Raw genomic sequence first — 20,103 nt, 5'->3', positions numbered from 1 at the left:
CCTGTTTCTTCCACCATTATTAAAGCCTTGTTGAGGCTTTTGATCCTTCCATGAGAAATTTGGATGATTTCTCCATGATGGGTTATAGGTGTTTCCATAAGGTTCACCCATGTAATTTACCTCTGCTATTGCAGGGTTCTCAGGATCATAAGCTTCTTCTTCAGGAGAAGCCTCTTGAGTACTGTTGGATGCAGCTTGTATTCCATTCAGACTCTGAGAAATCATATTGACTTACTGAGTCAATATTTTGTTATGAGCCAATATGGCATTCAGAGTATCAACTTCAAGAACTCCCTTCTTCATAGGCGTCCCATTATTCACAGGATTCCTTTCGGAAGTGTACATGAACTGGTTATTTGCAACCATGTCAATGAGTTCTTGAGCTTCTGCAGGCATTTTCTTTAGGTGAATGGATCCACCTGTAGAAGTATCCAATGACATCTTTGATAACTCAGACAGACCATCATAGAATATATCCAGGATGGTCCATTCTGAAAGCATGTCAGAAGGACACTTTTTGGTCAACTGTTTGTATCTTTCCCAAGCTTCATAGAGGGATTCACCTTCTTTCTGTCTGAAGGTCTGAACATCCACTCTAAGCTTGCTCAGCTTTTGAGGAGGAAAGAACTTAGCTAAGAAAGCCGTGACCAGCTTATCCCAAGAGTTTAGGCTGTCTCTGGGTTGAGAGTCCAACCAGATTCTAGCTCTGTCTCTTACAGCAAATGAGAAAAGCATGAGCCTGTAGACTTCAGGATCTACTCCATTAGTCTTAACAGTATCACAGATCTGTAAGAATTCAGTTAAGAACTGAAAAGGATCTTCAGATGGAAGTCCATGAAACTTGCAGTTCTGCTGCATCAGAGAAACTAGCTGAGGTTTCAGCTCAAAGTTGTTTGCTCCAATGGCAGGAATGGAGATGCTTCTTCCATGTAAGTTGGAATTAGGTGCAGTAAAGTCACCAAGCATTCTCCTTGCATTATTATTATTTTCGGCTGCCATCTCCTCTTCCTGTTCGAAAATTTCTGAAAGGTTCTCTCTGGATTGTTGTAATTTAGCTTCTCTTAATTTCCTCTTCAGAGTCCTTTCAAGTTCTGGATCTGCTTCAACAAGAATGTTCTTGTCCTTGCTCCTGCTCATATGAAAAAGGGAGAACAGAAAAATAATAATAATAGGGGTCCTTTTTACCACAGTATAGAGGTCCCAGTGTGAGTTAGAAGAAAAGAAGAAGAAGAAATTCGAACACAGATGGAAGAGGGGGTTCGAATTTGGGTGAGATGAAGTATTAGTAGATGAATAAATAAATAGAGGGAGATGAGAGAGAAGGGGAATTTTCGAAAATAATTTTTTGAAAAAAAGTTAGTAATTTTCGAAAATTAAAATCAAAAATTAAAATAATTGATTAATTAAAAAGAATTTTTGAAAAAGAGGGAGATATTTTCGAAAATTAGAGAGAGATAGTTAGTTAGGTAGTTTTGAAAAAGGTAGGAAACAAACAAAAAGTTAGTTAGTTAGTTGAAACAAATTTGAAAATCAATTTTGAAAAGATAAGAAGTTAGGAAGTTAGAAAAGATATTTTGAAATCAAATTTTTGAAAAAGGTAAGATAAGAAGATATTTTTGAAAAGATAGAAATTAGTTTTGAAAAAGATTTGATTTTTAAAATCACAATTAATGACTTGATTCACAAGAAATCACAAGATATGATTCTAGAACTTAAAGTTTGAATCTTTCTTAACAAGCAAGTAACAAACTTGAAATTTTTGAATCAAAACATTAATTGTTATTGTTATTTTCGAAAATATGATGTAAAATTAAGAAAAAGATTTTTGAAAAATATTTTTATAATTTTCGAAAATAACTAAGAAAAATGAAAAAGATTTGATTTTTGAAAAAGTTTTTGAAAAAGATAAGATTTTTAAATTGAAAATTTGATTTGATTCATAAAAACAACTAGATTTTAAAAAGTTTTGAAAAAGTCAAATCTAATTTTCGAAATTATGAGAGAAAAGAGGTAAAGATATTTTTTTTTATTTTTTTGAATTTTTAATGATGAGAGAGAAAAACATGAAAATTATGCAATGCATGAGAATTTTAGATCAAAACATGTGATGCATGCAAGAATGCGATGAATGTCAAGATGAACACCAAGAACAGTATGAAGATCATGATGAACATCAAGAACATATTTTTGAAAAAAATTTTTTTATGCAAAGAAAACATGCAAGACACCAAACTTAGAACTCTTTAATGCTTAGACACTAAGAATTCAAGAATGCATATGAAAAACACCATACAACACGAACAAGAAAACATCAAGATCAAACAAGAAGACTTACCAAGAACAACTTGAAGATCATGAAGAACACTATGAATGCATGAATTTTCGAAAAATGCAAGATGAATATGCAATTGACACCAAACTTATAACATGACTCAAGACTCAAACAAGAACACAAAAATATTTTTGATATTTATGATTTTGTAATTTTTTTGTGTTTTTTTTTCGGAAATTATTATGAAAAAGAAAAAATAAGGATTCCAAAATTTTTAATATGAATTCTAGGAATCTTATGCTCTTTAGTCTAAAGCTCCAATCAAAGGGTCAGGCATGGCTTAATAGCCAGTCAAGCTTTAGCATGTAACAGGTAGATCATGAACAGCAGTAGGTGGATTAGCACCAACTAGCTTGCTCTTGATAACAAATTGTAAGCCTCAGTCCAAATGAATTTAGAAATGGCTTTACAGCCAGCCAGCCTTCACATGCTTCATGAAACACAAGAATTCATTCTTAAAAATTTTGAATAAAATTATAAAATTTTTGAAAACATTTTTATTTTGAAATTTTTTTTTTCGAAAACAAAGGAGAAAATTTTGAAAGATTTTTGAAAAATTTTTTTTTTGAAAAGAAAACAAAAAGAAAATTACCTAATCTGAGCAACAAGATAAACCGTCAGTTGTCCAAACTCGAACAATCCCCGGCAACGGCGCCAAAAACTTGGTGCGCAGAAATTGTGATTACACTTTGATTATGTAAAATTCATTGCTCTTTCTTTCCCTGGAAATGGCGCCAAAAACATGATGCCAATACCATGGTTCACAACTTCGCACAACTAACCAGCAAGTGCACTGGGTCGTCCAAGTAATACCTTACGTGAGTAAGGGTCGAATCCCACGGAGATTGTTGGTATGAAGCAAGCTATGGTCACCTTGTAAATCTCAGTCAGGCGGATATAAAATAGTAATGGGGTTTTTGAAAATAGTTTTTAATAAAATAGGGATAGAAATACTTATGTAAATCATTGGTGGGAATTTCAGATAAGCGAATAGAGATGCTTTCGTTCCTCTGAACCTCTGCTTTCCTGCTATCTTCATCCAATCAGTCTTACTCCTTTCCATGGCTGGCTTTATGTGATGCATCACCATTGTCAATGGCTACTTTCGGTCTTCTCCCAGGAAAATGATCCAAATGCCCTGTCACGGCACGGCTAATCGTCTGGAGGCATCACCCTTGTCAATGGTTACATCCTATCCTCTCAGTGAAAATGGTCAACGCACCCTATCACGGCACGGCTATTCATCTGTCGGTTCTCGATCATGCTGGAATAGGATTTACTATCCTTTTGCGTCTGTCACTACGCCCAGCAATCACGAGTTTGAAGCTCGTCACAGTCATTCAATCATTGAATTCTACTCGGAATACCACACACAAGGTTTAGACTTTCCGGATTCTCTTGAATGTCGCCATCATTCTAGCTTACACCACGAAGATTCCGATTAAGAGATATAAGAGATACTCATTCAATCTAATGTAGAACGGAAGTGGTTGTCAGGCACGCGTTCATAGGGAATGATGATGATTGTCACGTTCATCACATTCAGGTTGAAGTGCGAATGAATATCTTGGTAGCGAAATAAGATGAATTGAATAGAAAACAGTAGTACTTTGCATTAATCTTTGAGGAACAACAGAGCTCCACACCTTAATCTATGGAGTGCAGAAACTCTACCGTTGAAAATACATAAGTGATAATGGAGTTCATTGGTCTCGGCCCCAGAGGGGAACCGGAGTGACCAAGACTATGAATACAATGATAAAAAGTTCTATTTATAATAAACTAGTCACTAGGGTTTACAGAAGTAAGTAATTGATGCATAAATCCACTTCCGGGGCCCACTTGGTGTGTGCTTGGGCTGAGCATGAAGTCTACACGAGGAGAGCTCATTCTTGGAGTTGAACGCCAGTTTTTGTGCCAGTTTGGGCGTTGAACTCCACTTTGCAACTTGTTTCTGGCGCTGGACGCCAGAATTGGGCAGAGAGCTGGCGTTGAACGCCAGTTTGCGTCGTCTAAACTTGGGCAAAGTATGGACTATTATACATTTCTGAAAAGCCCTGGATGTCCACTTTCTAACGCAATTGGAAGCGCGCCATTTCGAGGTCTATAGCTCCAGAAAATCCACTTTGAGTGTAGGGAGGTCAGAATCCAACAGCATCAGCAGTCCTTCTTCAACCTCTGAATCTGATTTTTGCTCAAGTCCCTCAATTTCAGCCAGAAAATACCTAAAATCACAGAAAAACACACAAACTCATAGTAAAGTCCAAAAATGTGAATTTAACATGAAAACTAATAAAACATCCCTAAAAGTAACTAGATCCTACTAAAAACATACTAAAAACAATGTCAAAAAGCGTATAAATTATCCGCTCATCAGTTGTGCGGAGTTGTGATAAAGAGTTGAGATTACAATTGTGCGTACCAAGTTGTTGGCGCCATTGATGATCACAATTTTCAATGCACCTGCAACCTTTCAGAGGTGCATGCTCTTTATATTCTCTGATATGGTAGAAAAGTTTCTGGAAGTCTTCATGGATGACTTCTCAGTATTTGGAGACTCATTCAGCTCCTTCCTTGACCATCTAGCACTTGTTTTAAAAAGGTGCCAAGAGACTAACCTGGTTTTAAACTGGGAAAAATGTCACTTTATGGTGACTGAAGGAATTGTCCTTGGGCACAAAATTTCAAACAAGGGAATAGAGGTGGATCAAGCTAAGGTAGAGGTAATTGAAAAATTACCACCACCTGCCAATATTAAGGGAATCAGAAGCTTTCTGGGGCATGCAGGATTCTATAGGAGGTTTATAAAGGAGTTTTCAAAAATTGCAAAACCTCTGAGCATTCATTCTACACAGTTTTAGTTTTTAGATCTAGTTTTACTCCTTCTCTAGGTTTTTCTCTCTACACATTCATAGTTCTTAGGATTTTATTTCTATTTCTTTTTGCATTGGGATATTGAGAAGAGTTATTACCTCATCAAGACTTCGTCATTCTAGTTCGTTTTCTTTACTTGGCTTTACTCTTCCATGTCCTTTAATTTACTCAATTTTACTATTGGATTATTTTATAATTTATTAATCCAAGAGTTACCTTTATTTTTAATTAATTCCCTTGAATTTTATTTATCATGTCTTTCTTTAATTCTCTTTTCTATATTATGAATTCCACATTCACAATGAGCGAGTAGTTCCCTAACTTGATGGGGAGTTGATTGAAAGGAACCCTTGAGTTGGAATGCTCAAAGGAGAAATTGTAATTGGGTTTATTGTTGGATTGCTCTCTAGTCACTAACGCCAGTCCTTCCAAGTAAGCGGATTGGGACTTGTGAAAAGAAACAGTATTCCAACTTCTTTGACTTTTCCTTACCTAGTAAGGGATAACTAAACAGAACAACCTTCAATTATCAATTAATCTTGAGAGTACTACAACAAGAATAGGGCTTCCAACTAATCTACTCCCAGTCAAGGCTTTTATTTAAATTACTTAATTTCTCCAATTTAATTTCCTGTTTATTCAACTCAAACTCTTTTTGAAAACATCTGATTAATAAAATAGCACACCTTTCTTTAACTCATTGGGAGACGACTTGGGATTCATACTCCCAGTATTTTAATTTTAATTTTTGTGACAACCCTTCTAAATTGATAAGCGGATTTCTGGTTGGTTAAGAACTATACTTGCAACGCATATTTTATAACAATTCTTGACTCGCCAATTTCCGCCACGTCACACGCCATCCTTTAGGCGTGGCACGCTGGTATAAGTTTCCAGAGAGGATGAAGGAGGCCAATTACATGGGGCGTGCCACTTGAGTCCCAGGCGTGGCATGCCAGTGCCATTCAGAGAGCAAAGAAGCATTGGGGCGTGCCACTTGAGTTCGTGGCGTGGCACGCCAAACAGAGGAACCACTCACTCATAAAGGGGCGTGGCACGCAAGACCCTAGGCGTGCCACGCTAGTTCAACTTTCCAGAGAAGCTTAGCCAAGCATAGAGCAAGGGCGTGGCACGCCAGACCTTGGGCGTGCCATGCTAGTTCAAGTTTCCAGAGGACAAGGGAAAAGGAAAAAGGCTAAGGCGTGCCACTTGAGCTCGAAGGCGTGGCACCCCAAGGTTGTTAAAGAGATGAGCGTGCCACTTGAAGGGCTGGGCGTGGCACGCCAAGCTAAAAAGAAAAGAGCACGTGATACGCCACTAGAGCGCCAATCACACGCCAGCTGGGAGATCACACTTATTGAGCTTCTTTTCCCTCCAAAATATAATTTTCCTTTTTCACTGTTATAATTCTTTTATTTTACTAGGAGTAGTATAAATACCCCCAAGGAGTACTGAAGAAGGGGGTGAAGCAGTCAGTTTTAGATCCACTTTTACTCTTCACTTTTGAGTACTTTTTGAGCTATGAGTAGCTAACTTCCCTCTCATTGAGAGAGGGAGCTCTGTTGTACTTGATGGATTGATAATAGTGAAATTCTTCTTCTCTTCATCTTCTTTTTGATTTGCTAGAAGGAATTTCGTTCTTAATGCTTAGTGTTCAATTATCTTGGGAAAGAGATTGATTGCAATTGGGTTTCATGGGAACCTTGGGAAAGGAAACATGAAACCATGCTTGAAATCCCTTCTCACACTTGAGTAGAATCTGGGTTTTGGTGTTTGGATATGTGACATATAATCCTCCCTCTACTTGGACCTATGATGGTGTGTGGTATAATCAGGGACCAAGCATATCTCTCTTCATGAGCAATTAGACCAAGGAATTGGCTATTGATCAAGATCTGAGAGATTGAGTCACCAAGGGATTGGGGCTCAATCAATCATGATTGCCAAGAGGTCAATGAGTTGTATGATTGAAGAGGATATAAGCTAGATTTGATCAAAAGAGACAACATCTCCTAATCTCAATGAATTTCCCCATTCTCATCTATCTATTTCTTTACAGCTTAATTTTACATTCAGCAATCCCCCATTCCCATTTACATTCAAGTCATTTATAATTATGCACTTTACATTCTGCCATTTCTATTTCTGCATTTTATTAATTTTCTTTATATTCTAGTCATTTACATTTATGTCATTTACAATTCTGCACCTCACAATCTTTATTGATCAGCTTGACTAATTCATCAATTAATTAAAACTGCTCGAATTTGCCAATCTATGTGGATACGATCCCACTCTACTGTGGGTTAATTACTTGACGATAATTTTGGTGCGCTTGCTAAAAGAACTAATTCACCAATTTTTGAATGGGGTGTGAATATTAGTCATCAAGTTTTATGGTGCCGTTGCCGGGGATTGGCTTAAATTTGATAGTAATTAAATTGATTGGAGAGCTAGATTAAGCAATTTAAATTCCTTGTTATTTTAATTTCTTTTATTTAGCACCTTTTAATTTTTTTATTTCTGCCTGTCCTATTTCTTTCTTCTTTGATATTTCCACTCTTCTAACTGTTTGATTAATTGCACCACTCACACTAACAACCACTCTAACAAGAGTAATTTCTTCATTCATTTTCTTTCTTGCTTTTTGCCTTATTGGTTGTATGACAGGTAGAAGAAGCGGGGCTTCAACTTCCTTTGATTCTGAACTGAGAGGACCTTCCTTAGATTAAGGAGGGAAGCAAGAGGGAGGGGAGTTGTTGGTGCTGAGGAAGAGGAAAAGTATTTTGAAACAGACATGGAGGAGAATATGGAGAACCACCATGAAGAAGAAGCTCACAACCATGCTAGAGAAGGCCCAGTGAATCATGTTGGGCAAGAAAGGAGAGTCTTAGGCTCCTACATCAACCTAAACCCAGGAAATTGTGGCAGCAGCATCCTAAAGCCAACAATTCACGCCAATAATTTTGAGCTGAAGCCTCAGCTCATCACACTTGTTCAGAATAATTTTTCATATGGAGGAAGTGCCCAAGAAGACCTAATCAACATCTCAGCACATTCTTGAGGATATGTGATACTGTAAAGTCCAACGGGGTACACCCCGACGTCTACCAACTACTCTTGTTCCCTTTCTCACTCAGAGATAAGGCAGCAAAGTAGCTGGAATCATTCCCCAAGGAGAGCCTAACTACATAGGAGGAGGTCGTGAACAAATTCTTTGCAAGATTTTACCCTCCACAAAGAATCAACAGGCTGAGAGCTAAGGTGCAAACCTTCAGACAACAAGATGGAGAAACACTCTATGAGGCATGGGAGAGATTCAAAGATCTGACAAGAAGATGCCCACCAGAAATGTTCAATGAGTGGGTACAACTACATATCTTTTATGAAGGGCTATCCTATGAAGCAAAGAAGGCAGTGGATCATTCTTCAGGAGACTCACTCAACAAAAAGAAAACCATTGAAGAGGCCATAGATGTCATTGAGACTGTAGCTGAAAATGAGTATTTCTATGCTTCAAAAAGGACTCAGAAGAAGGGAGTGCTAGAACTGAACTCTGTAGATACTTTGTTAGCTCAGAACAAGGTAATTGCAGCTCAAATAGCAGCTCTAACCAAGAGGATGGAGGCTAATCACGCCTCAGTCATTCAAGACCAAACTCCTCAACAAAAAGGGAATGCACCAGAATCTGAAGGTGACTGAGAACAAGCTAATTATGTGAATAATTCATCCAGACCACCATATGACCTACACTCTAAGACTTACAACCCAGGTTGGAGGAACCACCCAAACTTTGGGTGGGGAAATCAACAAAATCACAACCAAGACCACAACAAACCTTATTCATCAAATCAACATTCCAACCACAACCCCAACCATCAAGCAGGGAACCATAGACCTTATCATAACTCACAAAACACATCATACCATAGCAATCAACCCATACACAACAACCTCAATCAAGATGCACCATCCTCAACTATGCAACCATGTAAAATCAAGAGCAACTTTGAGAGGATGGAGGCTGCAATAGCACAACTGTCATCACAGATTACAGGGGTAGTCTCCACCCTCATGGACAGACAATCACAAACTGAAAGAAGGATAGACGCTAATCAAGAAGAATACAGGTCAAATATGAAAAATCAAGGCGTAGCAATCTCAAAGTTGGAGGCACAAGTGGGGATTTTATCCAAGAAAATCCCACTTCCCACACACACATTTCCCAGTGACACCATGGCTAACCCAAGAGGGGAATGCAAAGCCATTACTCTAAGAAGTGGGAAGGTTGTAGAGGAAGGAACCCCAAGCAAAGACAATCATGAAGAAGTTGCAGAAAAGCATGGGAACAAGGATGAAGGAGAGATCCCTGCTACACCTCCACCAAAAACAGTCTTGAAGCCTTTTGTGCCAAAAGCACCATACCCACAAAGACTGGAAAAAGATGGGAAGGATGGCCAGTTCTCTAAGTTCCTAGAGATCTTCAAGAAGCTCCAAATCAACATATCATTTGCTGAGGTATTAGAACAAATGCCACTCTATGCCAAATTTTTAAAGGAGCTTATAACCAAAAAGAGGAACTGGGAAGCAAAGGAGACCATAATATTAACTGAGGAGTGTAGCGCCATCATACAGAAGAAGCTGCCTCAAAAGCTAAAAGACCCAAGGAGTTTTCAAATCCCCTGCATCATAGGGATATCACTATTGAGAAAGCTTTGTGTGACTTGGGAGCTAGCATAAATCTTATGTCCCTAACCATGATGAGAAGGATGAGGATTGAGGAAGCCAAGCCAACAAGAATGGCACTCCAATTGGCTGATAGAACATTTAAGTTTCCACATGGGGTGGTGGAAGACTTGCTAGTGAAAGTAGAAGAATTCATTTTCCCTGCTGATTTCGTTGTATTGGACATAGAAGAAGAGGCCAACACATCAATTATCCTAGGAAGACCATTTCTAGCTACTACTGGAGCCATCATTGATGTACAAAAAGGAGAACTAGTCTTGAGATTGCATGAAGAGAAAATGGTCTTCAACGACTTTAAAGTAATGAGTTACCCCAAGGAATCTATAGGAGAATGCATGCTGGTAGACACCCTGGAATAGATAGTTCAAGAAGTCTTGGAAGAAGAACAATATGGAGGAACCATTGAGCTGGAATAAGCACCAGATGGAGAACTACCACACGCAACCATGAGAAACATAATCATGCCAACCACTACTGACAACAAAGATGCAGAGTCACCAAAACTAGAGCTGAAAACCTTACCACCCAGCTTGAAATATGCATATCTGGGTGCTAACAACACTCACCCAGTGATCATAAATTCAAGTTTGAGTAAGGAACAAGAGAAGGAGCTTATCCAAGTGCTGAGACAACACAAGGATGCCATAGGCTGGACACTTGCAGATTTAAAAGGGATTAGTCCTTTAATGTGTATCCATAAAATCTTACTTGAAGAAGATGCCAAACCTTCAAGACAACAACAAAGGAGGCTGAACCCAACTATGAATGAAGTGGTTCAGAAAGAAGTGTTGAAATTATGGTAAGCAGGGGTGATCTACCCTATCTTAGACAGCCCTTGGGTAAGCTCGGTGCAAGTAGTCCCTAAGAAGGGAGGGATCACTGTTGTGACAAATGAGAAGAATGAATTGATACCCACAAGAACAGTGATCGGATGGCGTATGTGCATTGACTACTGGAAACTTAATGAAGCCACCCGGAAGGACAACTTCCCCCTACCTTTCATGGACCAGATGCTTGAAAGATTGGCAGGACATGAGTATTATTGCTTCCTGGATGGGTATTCGGGCTACAATCAAATTGTCGTAGACCCCAAGGATCAGAAAAAAAAACTTCATTTACTTGTCCATATGGTGTCTTTGCTTATAGGAGAATGCTCTTTGGATTGTGCAATGCACCTACAATATTTCAAAGGTGCATGCTCTCCATTTTTTCAGAAATGATTGAGAAGTTCATAGAAGTATTCATGGACGACTTCTCTGTTTTTGGGAACTCATATTCTGATTGCCTATACCATCTTGCTCTTGTGCTAAAAAGGTGTCAAGAAACCAACCTGGTTTTAAATTGGGAGAAGTGCCATTTTATGGTGACTGAAGGGGTGGTTCTTGGTCATAAAATTTCAAAAGATGGCATAGAAGTGGACAAGGCAAAAGTGGAAGTAATTGAAAAATTACCTCCACCTTGCAATATCAAAGCAATCAGAAGTTTTTTGGGACACGCTGGGTTCTATAGGAGGTTTATCAAAGACTTTTCAAAGATTGCAAAACCCCTTATCAACCTACTTGTCTCAAATACTCCCTTTGTTTTTGATAGAGAGTTGATGAGTGGATAATTTATAAGCTTTTTGGCATTGTTTTTAAGTAGTTTTCAGCATGTTTTAATTACTTTTTAGTATATTTTATTAGTTTTTCTTCAAAATTCACATTTCTAGACTTTACTACGAGTTTGTGTATTTTTTTTTTATTTCGGGTATTTTCTGGCTAATATTGAGGGACCTGAGCAAAAATCTGATTCAGAGGCTTAAAAAGGATTGCAGATGTTGTTGGATTCTGACCTCCCTGCACTCGAAATGGATTTTCTGGAGATACAGAATACCAATTGGCGCGCTTTTAATTGCGTTGGAAAGTAGACATCCAGGGCTTTCCAAAAATATATAATAATCCATACTTTGCCCAAGTTTTGATGACGCAACTTGGCGTTTAACGCCAAGTCTTTACCCTATTCTGGCGTTAAATGCCAGAAACAGGTTGCAAACCAGAGTTAAACGCCAGAAATAGGCTACAACCTGGCGTTTAACTCCAAGAGAAGCCTCTACATGTATAAATCTCAATGCTCAGCCCAAGCACACACCAAGTGGGCCCCGAAAGTGGATTTCTGCACTATCTGCACTTAGTTACTTATTTTCTGTAACCCTAGCTACTAGTTTAGTATAAAAACAACTTTTAGAGACTTACTAAGGACCTCATGACATTTCACATCTGAATTTTGTATCTTCTATGGCATGAGTCTCTAAACCCCATGGTTGGGGGTGAGGAGCTCTGCTGTGTCTCGATGAATTAATGCAACTACTTCTATTTTCTATTCAATCACGCTTGTTTCTGTTCTAAGATACTCGCTTGTACTTAACCGTGATTAATGTGATGATCTGTGACACTCATCACCATTCTCAATCTATGAACACGTGCATGATAACCACTTCTGTTCTACCTTAGATTGAGTGTGTATCTCTTAGCCTCTTGGTTCATGATCAGAGTCATCGTGGTATAGGCTAGGATTATTGGCGGCCATTCCTGAGATTCAGAAAGTCCAAACCTTGTCTGTGGTATTCCGAGTAGGATTTGGAATGGAATGACTGTGACGAGCTTCAAACTCACGAGTGCTGGGCGTAGTGACAGACGAAAAAGGATCAATGGATCCTATTCCAACATGAGTGAGAACCGACATATGATTAGTCGTGCGGTGACAGCGCATTTGGACCATTTTCTCTAAGAGGACGGATGGTAGCCATTGACAACAGTGATCCACCAACATACATCTTGCCATGGAAGGAGATCTGCGTGCATGAAGAAGAAGACAGAAAGAAAGCAGAGATTCAGAAGACAGAGCATCTCCAGAACCTCAACCTGTTCTCCATTACTGAATCACAAGTAAACTTTATTTCATGTTATTTAGTTTTCATAAACAAAAGTAATTTTTATCATTAATCTCCTGACTAAGTTTCACAAGATAACCATAGATTGCTTCAAGTCGACAATCTCCGTGGGATCGACCCTTACTCACGTAAGGTATTACTTGGACGACCCAGTGCACTTGCTGGTTAGTTGTGTGGAGTTGTGAAAAGTGCGATTTACAATTTCGTGCACCAAGTTTTTAGTGCCGTTGCCGGGGATTGTTCGAGTTTGGACAACTGACGGTTTATTTTGTTGCTTAGATTAGGAAAAATTTATCTTTTTGATTTAGAGTCATTAAATTAGAGTCTTTTATTTTCTCTTCAAAAATTTCTTATTTTTCTTTATTAATTTTTAATTTTTCTTTGAGTCTTCTATTTGAGTTTGGATTCATATTTTAAGTTTGGTGTCAATTGCATGTTTTTATTTTCCTTTAAATTTTTGAAATTTGTGTTCATTGTTCTTTCTTGATCTTCAAGTTGTTCTTGCTATTTTTCTTGTTTGATCTTTAGTTTTTTCTGTTCTGTGTCTTTTCTTATTTTTCTTGTGTGTTTTTAAATTATCAGTATTCAAAAAATTTTATATACATTAAATACCTTTTTTTAAAAACACGTTAAATTTATAGCTCAGTTGGCTAGAGCGTTGTGCTTATGTTCTTGGTAGTTGGGTATCTTCCTTTTAAAACTTTTTCAAAAATAATTTTTCTTTGATTAAATCTTGTGTCAAACTTTTAAGTTTGGTATTCTCTTGTTATTTTTCTTTAATTTTCGAAAATTTATTTTTAGTTTTCTAAAAGTTTTAAGTTTGGTGTTCTTTTTATGTTCTTGAGTCTTTGAATTTTATTCTTGTTGTTCTTGTGAGTCTTCAAGGTGTTCTTGAGTCTTCTTTATATTTTGATCTTAAAATTTTTAAGTTTGGTGTTCCTTGGTGTTTTCCCTCCAAAATTTTCGAAAAACAAGGAGCATTAAATCTAAAAATTTTAAGTCTTATGTCTTTTGTGTGTTCTTCTCTTTCTTCATAATATATATATATATATATATATATATATATATATATATATATATATATATATATATATATATATATATATCCTTTTTATCTATTTTTCTAATTTTCAAAATTATAGTTAATTTTTTTATTTTATTTTATTTTCCTTTTAATTTTTGGTATTAAAAAAATAAAATAATTTTAAAAATAAATAAATAAATAAATAAATTTTTTTTATTACAATCCACATCATCTCCCTTTCTCCATCATGGATCTAAGTGGAAATGAACAGTCCAGAAGGATTCTGGGGTCATATGCTAACCTCACTACTGCTGCATATGGGAGTAGTATCTGTATACCACCCATCAAAGCAGGAAGTTTTGAGCTAAATCCTCAGCTCATTGTCATGGTGCAGCAAAACTGCCAGTATTCTGGTCTTCCACAAGAAGAACCTACTAAGTTTCTAGCACAGTTCTTGCAAATTGCTGACACAGTACGTGACAAGGAGGTAGATCAGGATTATACAGGCTGTTACTGTTTCCGTTTGCTGTAAAAGATCAAGCTACGAGGTGGTTAAATAACCAACCCACAGCAAGCATAAGAACATGGAAACAGTTATCAGACAAATTCCTGAATCAATATTTCCCTCCAAAAAAGATGACACAGCTAAAGCTGGACATCCAAGGCTTTAAACAAGAGGATGATGAATCCATTTATAACGCCTGGGAGAGGTACAGAAGGATGCTAAGGAAATGCCCCTCTAAAATGTTTTCAGAGTGGGTGCAATTAGACATCTTCTACTATGGGCTTACAGAAAAAGCTCAGATATCTCTAGACCACTCAGCTGGTGGATCTATACACATGAGAAAGACTATTGAAGAGGCTCAAGAGCTTATCGATATAGTTGCTAGAAATCAGCATCTGTACATAAGTAATGGGTCCTCCATGAAAGATGAAGCTAAGGCAGTATCAACTGACTTTAGTCCTCAGGAACAAGTTGCTGAACTCAATCAGCAGCTATCTTCTATAACAAGGCAGTTAGCAGAATTTAAAGAGATGCTACAAGAGACCAAAATTGCTAACAAGGATATAGAATCACAATTGAATCAGACTAAACAGCAGTTATCAAAACAGATAACAGAGGAGTGCCAAGCAGTTCAATTAAGAAGTGGAAAAATGTTAAATACCTCAACTCAAGGCAGCAGAAAGTCAAAAAGAGAACAATTGACAGAGGATGAGAAAACCACTACTCAAAATCCCTCTGAGGATGACAAGAGCCCAGAGAGGAATAATTTTGGCATTCAAACGCCAGAAAAGGATGAAAAGCTGGTGTTAAACGCCCAACCCATGCTCAGTTCTGGCGTTCAAACGCCAGAAACAGGTAAGGAGTTGGCGTCAAACGCCCAATGGAAGCTCAATTCTGGCATTCAACAGAAAAATGTAGGAATTTGGCGTTAAACACCAATCCAGCTTCCAACCTTGGCATTCAAGCGCCAGTGAGGGATCAGACACCTACAAGTGCTGATAATAATTCCTCTAAGAAGGCTTCTCCAACCACCTCTGCAGGAAATAAATCTGCAGCAACTAAGGTTGAAGAATACAAAGTCAAGATACCTTATCCTTAGAAACTCCGCCAAGCGAAACAGGATAAAGAATTTGCCCGCTTTGTAGACTATCTCAGCACTCTTGAAATAAAGATTCCGTTTGCAGAGGCACTTGAGCAAATACCCTCTTATGCTAAGTTCATGAAAGAGATCTTAAGTCATAAGAAGGATTGGAGAGAAACAGAAAGAGTTTTTCTCACTGAAGAATACAGTGTAGTCATCCTAACAAGCTTACCAGAAAAGCTTAAGGATCCCGGAAGCTTTATGATACCATGAACATTAGAGCGTACTTTTACCAAGACAGCTTTATGTGACCTTGGGGCAAGTATCAATCTAATCCCTGCATCCACTATCAGAAATCTTGGCTTGACTGAAGAGGTCAAACCAACCCGGATATGTCTTTAACTTGCTGATGTCTCTATTAAATATCCATCAGGAATAATTGAGGACATGATTGTCAAGGTTGGGCTATTTATCTTTAAAGATGTTCAGCCTGATCTGGAGGGGTCAGAGGAAATAAAAGAGCCTCTGAAAATTCCTCAGGAAGAGGAGAAACCTCCTAAATCCGAGCTCAAACCACTACCACCATCCCTGAAATATGCATTTCTGGGAGAAGGTGACACTTTTTCGGTGATCATAAGCTCTGCTTTAAATCCACAGGAAGAGGAAGCACTACTTCAAGTGCTAAGGACACACAAGGCAGCTCTTGGGTGGTCCATAAGTGATCTTAAGGGCATCAGCCCAGCAAGATGCATGCACAAGATCCTATTGGAGGACGATGCTAAGCCAGTGGTTCAACCACAGAGGCGGCTAAATCCCGCCATGAAGGACGTAGTGCAGAAAGAGGTCACCAAGTCACTGGAGGCTGGGATTATTTATCCTATTTCTGATAGCCTCTGGGTGAGCCCTGTCCAAGTTGTCCCCAAAAAGGGATGCATGACAGTGGTTCATAATGAAAAAAATGAACTGGTTCCTACAAGAACAGTTACAGGGTGGCGTATGTGTATTGATTACAGAAGGCTCAATACGGCCACTAGGAAGGATCACTTTTCTTTACCATTCATAGACCAGATGCTAGAAAGACTAGCAGGTCATGAATACTACTGCTTTTTGGACGGCTATTCAGGTTACAACCAAATTGCAGTAGATCCTCAGGACCAAGAGAAAACAGCATTCACATGTCCTTCTAGAGTGTTTGCCTACAGAAGGATGCCTTTTGGTCTGTGCAATGCACCTACAATCTTTCAGAGATGCATGCTCTCTATCTTCTCTGATATGGTAGAGAAATTTCTGGAAGTCTTCATGGATGACTTCTCAGTATTTGGAGACTCATTCAGCTCCTGCCTTGACCATCTAGCACTTGTTCTGAAAAGATGCCAAGAAACCAACCTAGTTTTAAACTGGGAAAAATGTCACTTTATGGTAACTGAAGGAATTGTCCTTGGGCATAAAATTTCAAACAAGGGAATAGAGGTGGATCAAGCTAAAGTGGAAGTAATTGAAAAATTACCACCACCTGCCAATGTTAAGGCAATCAGAAGCTTTCTGGGGCATGCAGGATTCTATAGGATGTTTATAAAGGATTTTTCAAAAATTGCAAAACCTCTGAGCAATCTGCTAGCTGCTGACACACCATTTGTGTTTGACACAGAGTGTCTCCAGGCGTTTAAAACCCTGAAAGCTAAGCTGGTCACAGCACCAGTTATTTCTGCACCAGACTGGACATTACCATTCGAACTAATGTGTGATGCCAGTGACCATGCCATTGGTGCAGTACTGGGACAGAGGCATAACAAGCTTCTGCATGTCATTTATTATGCTAGCCGTATTTTAAATGATGCCCAGAAAAATTACACAACCACAGAAAAAGAATTGTTTGCAGTGGTTTATGCCATTGACAAGTTAAATCATACTTAGTAGGATCCAAAGTGATTGTGTACACTGACCATGCTGCTCTTAAATATCTACTCACGAAGCAAGATTTAAAACCCAGGCTCATAAGATGGGTGTTGCTTCTGCAAGAGTTTGATATAGAAATAAGAGACAAAAAAGGGACAGAGAACCAAGTGGGTGATCATCTATCCTGGATAGAACCAGTAGAAAGGGCGTTCTTTTCCTCTATTGAGATCTCTGAAACCTTTCCGAATGAGCAATTATTTGCCATTCAGGAAACACCATGGTTTGCAGACATTGCAAACTATAAAGCTGCAAGATTCATACCCAAGGAGTACAGCTGGCAACAAAAGAAAAAATTAATTACTGATGCAAAGTACTACCTATTGGATGAACCATATCTCTTTAAGAGATGTACAGACGGAATAATCCGTAGGTGTGTGCCTAGAGAAGAAGCACAGAAGATCCTATGGCATTGTCATGGATCATAATATGGAGGACATTTCGGAGGTGAGCGAACAGCCACAAAAGTCCTCCAATGTGGCTTCTACTGGCCCACTCTCTATAAAGACTCCCGAGAGTTTGTGCATAACTATGACAGCTGCCAGAGAGCTGGTAATCTGCCTCATAGTTATGCCATGCCTCAGCAAGGGATCTTAGAGATTAAATTGTTTGACGTATGGGGTATTGACTTCATGGGGCCTTTCCCACCATCATACTCAAACACTTATATTCTGGTGGCAGTCGACTATGTATCCAAATGGGTAGAGGCCATTGCAACACCCACCAATGATACTAAGACAGTGCTGAAGTTCCTCCAGAAATATATCTTCAGCAGGTTTGGTGTCCCTAGAGCACTAATCAGTGATGGGGGCACTCACTTCTGCAACAAACAGCTTTACCCTGCTATGGTCCGATATGGAATTAGCCACAAGGTGACAACTCCATATCATCCACAGATAAATGGGCAAGCTGAAGTCTCTAATAGAGTGGAACTGGAGCATAAGGCCTACTGGGCAACCAGGTTCCTAAACTTTGATGCCAAATTAGCTGGAGAAAAAAGATTGCTCCAGCTGAATGAGTTAGAGGAATTCAGACTCACTGCTTTCGAAAATGCCAAGCTTTACAAAGAGAAAGCAAAAAGGTGGCATGACAAAAAGCTATCATCTAGAGTCTTTGAACCAGGACAGAAGGTTCTGTTGTTTAACTCTAGGCTCAGATTATTCCCCGGGAAACTAAAATCCTGGTGAAGGGGACCATATGTGATTACAAGTGTGTCACCATATGGCTATGTGGAGCTTCAAGACATTGATTCTAATAAGAAGTTCATTGTTAATGGACAGAGAGTCAAGCATTATCTTGAAGGCAATGTTGAGCAAGAATGCTCAAAGCTGAGACTAGATTAAAAGCTCAATAAGGTCCAGCTAAAGACAATAAAGAAGCGCTTATTGGGAGGCAACCCAATTTTTACTTATCTATGTTAATTTTCTGTTTTCCATTTTTATTTTATGTTTTCTTTAGGAGGAAGTTCATGCGGAGTCACAAAAATCAAAGCAAAATCAAAAACAGCATTAAAAATAGCTCACCCTGGAAGAAGGGCTTACTGGCGTTTAAACGCCAGTAAGAAGCATCAGACTGGCGTTTAACGCCAGAAAGAAGAATTAAGCTAGCATTAAACGCTAGAAACAAGCTATAGTCTGGCATTTAACGCCAGAAACAAGCACCAACTTGGCGTTAAACGCCAATAAATGGAGAAAAGCTGGCGTTTAATGCCAGAAACAAGCAGCAGTCTGGCGTTAAACGCCAGGATTGCACTCTAAGGGCATTTACATGCCTAAATGGAGCAGGGATGCTAAGTCCTTGACCCTTCAGGATCTGTGGACCCCACAGGATCCCCACCTACCCCACCCTCTTTTCCATACTATCTTCACCACTCACATCCATCCATCATAAACCCCTCATACACACTATCACCCTCCCTTGGCCGAACCCACCACACATCTCCATCTCCTCCTTTCTTTCTTCTTTTGCTCGAGGACGAGCAAACATTTTAAGTTTGGTGTGGAAAAAGTCCCCTTTTTAATTTTCCATAACCATATGGCACCTTCTATGAGATTAGAGAAGATCAAAGAGCTATGAGGGAGGAGCAACAAAGGCAAGGAAGAGACATAGAGGAGCTCAAGAGCACCATTGGTTCTTCAAGAGGAAGAAGACGCCACCCTCACTAAGGTGGACCCGTTCCTTAATCTCCTTGTCTATTTATTTTTCTGTTTTCGTTCTCTATGCTTTATGCTTATTTATGTTTGTGTCTTTATTACATGATCATTAGTGTCTAGTGTCTATGCCTTAAAGCTATGAATGTCCTATGAATCTATCACCCTTCTTAAATGAAAAATGTTTTAATCACAAAAGAACAAGAAGTACATGATTTCGAATTCATCCTTGAAATTAGTTTAATTATATTGATGTGGTGACAATACTTTTTGTTTTCTGAATGAATGCTTGAACAATGCATATTTTTGAATTTGTTGTTTATGAATGTTAAATTTGTTGGCTCTTGAAAGAATGATGAAAAAGGAGAAATGTTATCTGATAATCTGAAAAATCATAAAATTGATTCTTGAAGCAAGAAAAAGCAGTGAATAACAGAGCTTGCGAAAAAAAAGGGCAAAAAGAAAAAAAAGAAAGAAAAAGAAAAAGCAAGCAAAAAAAGCCAATAGCT

At 38.5% G+C, this 20,103-nt stretch overlaps 1 non-coding gene across 1 annotated transcript; it reads left to right on the top strand.

The window, feature by feature from the left end:
• The first annotated feature begins 495 nt into the window (after positions 1–495).
• Positions 496–603, top strand: LOC148571484 (small nucleolar RNA R71). Its single transcript, XR_015908595.1, has one exon. It is a non-coding gene; the product is annotated as a small nucleolar RNA R71 (small nucleolar RNA).
• Positions 604–20,103: the final 19,500 nt, after the last annotated feature.

This window comes from Arachis ipaensis, chromosome B3 (assembly GCF_059453495.1).
Source record: "Arachis ipaensis isolate K30076 ecotype BB chromosome B3, ASM5945349v1, whole genome shotgun sequence".
Taxonomy (NCBI): Eukaryota; Viridiplantae; Streptophyta; class Magnoliopsida; order Fabales; family Fabaceae; genus Arachis; species Arachis ipaensis.
The sequence above is the reverse complement of the archived record's forward strand: the minus strand, read 5'-3'. Positions and strand labels throughout refer to the sequence as shown.